Genomic DNA, 7273 nt, shown 5'->3' on the forward strand with positions numbered 1-7273 from the left:
ACTTATTGTTTCCTTCCCAGTTTCCCTCCGATCTTGTTCGGAGATTGTGCTTGGTCTGATGTCAAAGGAGGTTGTCACCACTCCAACCATCAGTCCCCATGTCACTACTAGAGGCCACATTTTGTTCTCTGTAACAGAAAAAAGTTGGGTCTTATTTAAGGACTGTATCTATCTGGGGCCACTCTGACTCGATCACTTCTCCTTGGTGGAATCGAAGGTGGGGTTTGGGGATCCGGTCCTTGCTGGATAGCATTTATTCCCTCTTCTGCTACAATGGGTGGAGGGGCTATCGTATCGATTCCTTCTTCTTGGGGTACCAAAGGTTGGGGAGGTGGATCAGTTTCTTCATCCCAAGAAATTAGTTGTCAGTGTAGCATGCTCACAATGGTTCTCGTGCTCTGGGGTTGCTTATCTGTAGGCTTAAAAAGCTTAATTTGGTTAATATGGAACCACTTGACCCGTTTTTACAATTGGACGGCATATACCATTGGACTAGCTTTTTCTATGATGTAATACAGCCCCTTATATAAAGGTTCGAACACTCCTACCCTTGCATAATTCCGAACCATCACTTGGCTCCTTCTCCTGGGCGGACCATCAGTCCCAAAATCTGTACCTCCCTCTGTCCTATCTGTGCCTTTTTTGGGTTTATCTTAAGCCCTGCCTTAACCAACAGGTTAAAACATCAGACATCATTAGTAACACCACTACAAATATTCTGTGAAACAATACCACACACAACAATAGCATTCCCCCTTTTTTTTGCCCTTGGTCACACATACTTGAAATTGGTCAAAAATTTCAGAAGTACCAATTATTGATGTGATTGCCTCATGTCTGGAACTAGAGGCTTTCACACAATTTACACCAACCAGAACTTCACCATGGCCATAATAAAAGTCTGGTTTTAATATGTTAGTCAACCTCAGTAACTCCAATTTAATTCAGATCAATCTCTTAAACTAACCAGTGCCACTTGGAAAAAACGGGAGGAGCCACAGCCACACGAACAAAGAAACATTCACACATGCTTTGTAAACGTTCAAATTCATCTTCTTCTGGGCACCATGGCAACTGTAACTTCAAGGCTGAAGCTTATCTTTTGTAAAACAAACAATCTTTTGTGCATTTAATAGCCGCATAGATCATTGTCAAAATAAATACACACCTGCATCTTTAACTTAAAATGTAATTAAATTTTGGGTGCACAAACTTAAATTGTAATAAACATACTTAAACAACCACATTCACGCAACTTAGAAATATTGATCCCTGTAACGGGTTATGAACTCGAAGTGCCAAATCAGTTCAAAAACATGGCTCAAGTATCTCACAAATAATACATGTGTATACATACATAAATCAATTAACAAACCATGGGCTAGATTTTCAGTATAGACAGTTTTGGGGCGCTAAGCTTAGCGCCCGCCCGAAGTTATCGCCCGCCCCAAAGTAGCGCCCCGTTGCCGGAAATTCAGTGGCTTCGCCCTAAGAGGTTGGTGGAGCGCTAAAAGAGGCGTTCCACGAGTATCTTTAGGCGCTAAGCCGGCGGTGGAGAGCGCAACACCCGAGCTCGGGCGCAGTGCACGGCAGACACTCTGGTGCCAGTGAGCTCTTAAAGGGGAAGGGTGCATGTATTTTTTTCAAATGCTAAGTCTGGGGTGAAACGGGAGGAGGAGGAGGAGGAGGAGGAGGAGGAGGAGGAGGAGGAGGAGGAGGAGGAGGAGGAGGAGGAGGAATAATAATAATGATGAATGAGTGGTGCCCGGAAACATAAATAGACCGTTCACAACAACACACAGCTTACTTCCACACAACACATTCAGAGTGCCTTTTGTACGAGTGCCCTTTAATTTGCGCTCCCCAGGGTTTGTTGCGTTCCATTTTACAAACGCTCTGGACGCCACGCGCACAATGGGGCGGTCCGACTGAAGTTTGGATTCGGGGCGGCCAAAGGGCGTTGCACGAGGATGTGACGTCATTTTCTGCGCGCGCATCCGGGCGGCCGCTAAACTTTGCGCCGGTGCTAACGGGCAACTTAATTTGGGGCGGGGCGCAAACTGCGCTGCGCCCAGGCGCTACACGCATAGCGCCCGAAAATCACTTCTCTTAAGGCGCTAACTGCTGGCGCAAGCAACTGAAAATCTAGCCCTTAGAACAGCACACACTTGTCCAACATCCAAGACAAGAGTACAAAGGATTAAACAGCTTTTTAGCTCTCTGCACAGAAAAGTGGGTGCAGCTAAAACAATCACGGCACCTTCTTTCAAAGACAGAAACCTTCCACATTTTTAACACACAAACTAGAAATCCAGCATCCTTTAAGGTTCCTTTTTATCCTTCTTTTAAATTGTCTCAGTAACTTATTCTGGCTCCCCAAATCCTTGCTTTTTCGCTTCCTTTGCTGAGTTTCCAGATTGCTAAGCCTGCAACTTGGATCTTTTTCCCTCTTTATCTCCCACTGTCTCTCCTGTTCTTTATGCTTCTTCTTACATTCAGTATGTACCAGGTGACCACGCTGTTCTGTGATTTGTTTCTGTGCCACTCGAATGGCAGCTTTCGAGTCATCATTATCTTTTTTTTCCTTTTTGACCCTGTCCTCTTGACTACACGCCTCATCTTTCGATGCTTTACTTTCCTCCCCCTTAATCATGCACTGGCTTTCCACATACTGCTCCTTGTTGCACCACCTTTCCATTTCCAACCTGGCTCATAACGCTTTATTCTCCTCCCTTTCTACTCACAACTGTTCCTTTACCTATCGACTACTGAACATTTTTCTTCTAACCTTTTTCTTTGTAACATATCCTTTGTTTCCCCATTTTTAAACTGTCATTGATATGCCATCAGCCAAACGGCTTTCATAATACCAGGCTTACAGATGGATCCTATCGTCCACTGTTCTGCCTCATATACCGGATTATTGCCATCTATAATGACATGGATCCAACCCTCCTTCAAGGGTAGTTTCCCTGCCACATATTTGCTGACTAATTCATCTGTAGTTTTCACTTTTCAGTTTAGATGTGCCATTACTTTCACTTGTCTCGGATCCCTGTTTGGGCGCCAAAATCTGTAAGACGTTTCCTTTCGAGATGTCACAGGTTTAAGATTCTGACCCAAGAATTGTAACTGAGTAATTGACACAAACATGGATTCTGACTTAACTCAATTTTATTGAGATGTCAAAGATCAAGGGTTGCAATACAATTTCAAAACAAAACTTATTGCAATACAATGCACATCACCACTAACATATGTTGCAGATAGGATATACATGTACATACGATCACCCACAGATGGTCAGTTTGTGTTGATAGTAGGTTCTTGGGACTGACCGACCAAGTCACACCCCTCTTCCAACTGCAGCCCCTTCTGGTTGTTAACTCTCCTCTTTTATATGCTTTTCTTGGCACTTGTCCAAATCTGTTGGTTGGTTCTGGTACTTTTCCACCAGATGCCCTTTTGCACACGTTGGCTTACTTAACTTGGTCAGGGGTCCTCGAGACGGTTCCATTGTTTAATTAAGTTTGTCACACACATTGGTTTACTTCATTTGGTCAGGGGTCCTCAAGACATTTCCTGTCATTGTTTAATTAAGCTTGTCTTGCAACACTTCATTGTCTAATTCCTTATCTGTAAATAACTTGCAACTGCAGCAGTTCTGTTGATTATGGAAAGTGACCAGCAATACGGACTTCAGTCTCTTAAGGCATGCTGGTCCATTAAAAATTCAGTCAAGCACAATGACAGCTAATCTTAATCAGCAAAGGATGTTTTGCTACAAGTGGATAGCCCTTGTCTCCATGCAGCCAGCCGGAAAGTCTGTTTGGAGAAGCGAAGAGCTAAGGGATGGTTGACTGGTGCAGGATGAAAGAGTCATGGCAGCTGCCAGGGAGTTTGGCGCACACTTGCATGATGATCTTTCTATGGTTGGAGATGAGCTGTACACTGAGGGAGTGGAAACCCTTGTGGTTGACAAAGATAGGGTGATGATAGGGTGCCCTGATGGCCACAGGTGTGCAATTGATGACGCCCTGCACCCGTGGGAAGCCAGCCAAAGTGGCAAAGCCAAGCGTCCACTCAGTAACACTGGCTTAATCAGTGGCAAAGTTGATATAATTAGCTGACTTGTCAAAGAGGATATCGATGACTTCTGTGATGCATCTGTGGGTAGCCGACTGCGAGATGCCACAAATGTCTGCTGCAGATCCCTGGAAGGAGCCTGAGGCAAAGAAGTTGAGGGCAGTGGTGACTTTGACAGCCACTGGTAAAGCATGTCCACCCGTTCCTCTTGGCTGCAGGTCTTGCTCCAGCAATCTGCAAATGTCTGCGATGACCTGGCACGATAGCCTGAGCCTCCTTTGGCACTGCTGCTCAGTCATGCTGAGGAAGCTCATCCTCTACCTGTAAACCCTGTGTTGGGGGTATCGCCTCCAGCATGGTGCAGCCCTGCACAGATGCCCTCTGTGCTGTGGAGCATCAGGTCAGTGGTGTTGCTGTTGATGCTGCTCATGTGCCTGCTGCTGCTGGTGTTGGGGCTCATCGAGGTCTGATTATGTAATAGATGGAAGGTCAAGTAGAGGTGACAGAAGCAATCCGTCAATGGTGTGATAGGTGGTATCAATGAGGTGACAGTGTATCCTGACTTTTCTGAAATCTGAAAGCCAAATCTGTGCTGGCATAGAAACATAGAAACATAGAAGATAGGAGCCCCTCGAGCCTGCTCCGCCATTTAATGAGATCATGGCTGATCATCCAAATTCAGTACCCTGTCCCTGCTTTCTCCCCATATCCCTTGATCCCTTTAGCCTCAAGAAATATATTCAACTCCTTCTTGAATATATTTAATGAATTGGCCTCAACTGCTCTGTGTGGCAGAGAATTCTACAGGCTCACCACTCTCTGGGTGAAGAAATTCCTCCTCATCTCAGTCCTAAATGGCTTACCCCTTATCCTTAGACTGTGACCCCTGGTTCTCGACTCCCCCGCCATCAGGAACATCCTTCCTGCATCTAGTCTGTCCAGTCCTGTTAGAATTTTATAAGTTTCAATGAGATTCCCCTCTCATTCTTCTAAACTCTAGTGAATATAGGCCTAATCGACCCAATCTCTCCTCATACGTCATTCCTGCCATCCCAGGTATCAGTCTGGTGAATCTTCGCTGCACTCTCACCATAGCAAGAACATCCTTCCTCAGGTGACCAAAACTGCACACAGTACTCCAGGTGTGGTCTCACCAAGGCCCTGTACAACTGCAGCAAGACATCCTTGCTCCTGTACTCAAAATGTTTCCACCCGGTTTCGAACCGGGGACTTTTTCGCGTGTTAGGCGAACGTGATAATCACTACACTATGGAAACGCTGTGTGAAACAATGCACTCAGCAACAGCATCTGCCTTAGGAAAATAACCAGGTGTCAGGTGGGAGTGGTTATTGTGCATTCCATGCTGTGCACTAATGAACTGGATCAATGGCCACTGAACTGCCGCCTCGGGGTCCTCGACCTGAAATGTCAACTCTGTTTTTCTCTCCACGGATGTTGCCTGGCCTGCTGAGTTTTTCCAGCGTTTTCTGTTGTTATTTCGGATTTCCAACATCCGCAGTATTTTGCTATGGGTCTAGAGGAGTTGTAAATGGGAATACAGGTAGACTATCCTTTATCCGAAAACCTCGGGACCAGCCGAGTTTCGGATAAAGGAGAATTTCGGATTTCGGAAGGTGGGTCGGCGGGGGTCCGCGGGGGGGTCGGCGGGGGGTCGTGCGCACGACTTACGCTGACGCTCAGCGTAAGTCAGTCGGGGTTGGCGGGGGTCGGGGCCGGTGGGGGGGGGTCGGCGGCTGGCGGGGTCCGCGGGGGGGTCGGCGGTTGTCGGGGTTGGCGGGGTCCGCGGGGGGGTCGGCGGTTGTCGGGGCCGGCGGTTGTCGGGGCTGGCGGGGTCCGCGGGGGGGTCGGCGGTTGTTGGGGCTGGCGGGGTCGGCGGTTGTCGGGGCCGGCGGGGTCCGCGGGGGGGGTCGGCGGTTGTCGGGGCTGGCGGGGTCGGCGGTTGTCGGGGCCGGCGGGTCGGCGGCTGGCGGGGTCGGCGGTTGTCGGGGCCGGCGGGGTCCGCGGGGGGGTCGGCGGTTGTCGGGGCTGGCGGGGTCGGCGGTTGTCGTGGCTGGCGGGGTCGGCGGCGTCGGCGGTTGTCGGGGCTGGCGGGGGGGTCGGCGGGGGGTCGTGCGCACGACTTACCCTTTATCCGAACTTCCGCAACCGGAACCCTCTAAAAACCGAAGGTTTTTTCGTTCAGCGTAAGTCGTACGCACGACTTACGCTGAACGAAAAAACCTTCGGTTTTTAGAGGGTTTCGGTTTTCGGAAGTCCGGATAAAGGGTAGTCTACCTGTATCAGAATCATCAGCAACAGCTGCCGTCTGGAAAAATGGGGGCAGAGGCTTTGATCTGATTGGTGGTGGAAGAAGAGCTCAACGTTATGCTGAGTTTGAAATTCATTGAAGTGGGGGTGAAAGGGGTTGAAGCTGAGATGTTAATCATTGGAACTGACACTAGAGCCAAACTGTGCTTTATTTTTAATATTAAAACTTTAAGACATAGTAGAATACTTATTTTCAGAGTAAATTTAATTTTTAACAGAATCTTCTGCAAACATTACAATGAATTCCTTCTAATTTCAAGGTATTTTCCCTCAGTTGTTCTTCAACCTCCTTTAAAGAAATAGGGATTTGCATTCGATACAATGGTCACTTCATTCCATTTAAATGCGATTATATAATGAAAACTATTGCAGTGATTGTAGGGTTCTCAAAATTCCCACATTCCCCGAAAGATATGGATAAAGGGACCCTGCATGGACAAGTTGCTAAAAAGGGGTACCCAAAATGGCTTCTGCAACCTCGTGACCAAAAGTACAGGATTTTAAAAGCAAGGCCCTGCAAACAGGCAGGCACCTTTTTCAAACTTGAAACTTAAAATGCACAAATCTGTGAAGAGACTTTGTGGAGCCAGACAGTTAAAGCATACACAGAATATGCATTCCATTCGCCTTGAAACAGATCAGGTTAGAATGGGCCTCAATCAAGGCCATCAGGTTTCTGTATATTTAATTGGTAACAGCTCACAGAAGCCATCAAGTCAGGAAACCCGATTAAGTTTCATACATAACCAACAGCCAGGACATCGAAACACAGAGACAACCATTTCAGGAGTCGTTAAAGTAAATGGCCGTAATCAGTTTAAACAAGCCCGCCAAAAGTTAGACAAAGGACTGACCTGA

The 7273-nt window shown here is 47.2% G+C and overlaps 1 non-coding gene across 1 annotated transcript; it reads right to left on the reverse strand.

Moving 5' to 3' along the window:
* Nucleotides 1-5289: 5289 nt before the first annotated feature.
* On the reverse strand, nt 5290-5363 carry trnav-aac (transfer RNA valine (anticodon AAC)). The gene has a single exon. It is a non-coding gene; the product is annotated as a tRNA-Val (tRNA).
* Nucleotides 5364-7273: the final 1910 nt, after the last annotated feature.

This window comes from Somniosus microcephalus, chromosome 26, assembly GCF_052327205.1.
Source record: "Somniosus microcephalus isolate GS21.2 chromosome 26, FLI_Smic_1.0, whole genome shotgun sequence".
NCBI lineage: Eukaryota > Metazoa > Chordata > Chondrichthyes > Squaliformes > Somniosidae > Somniosus > Somniosus microcephalus.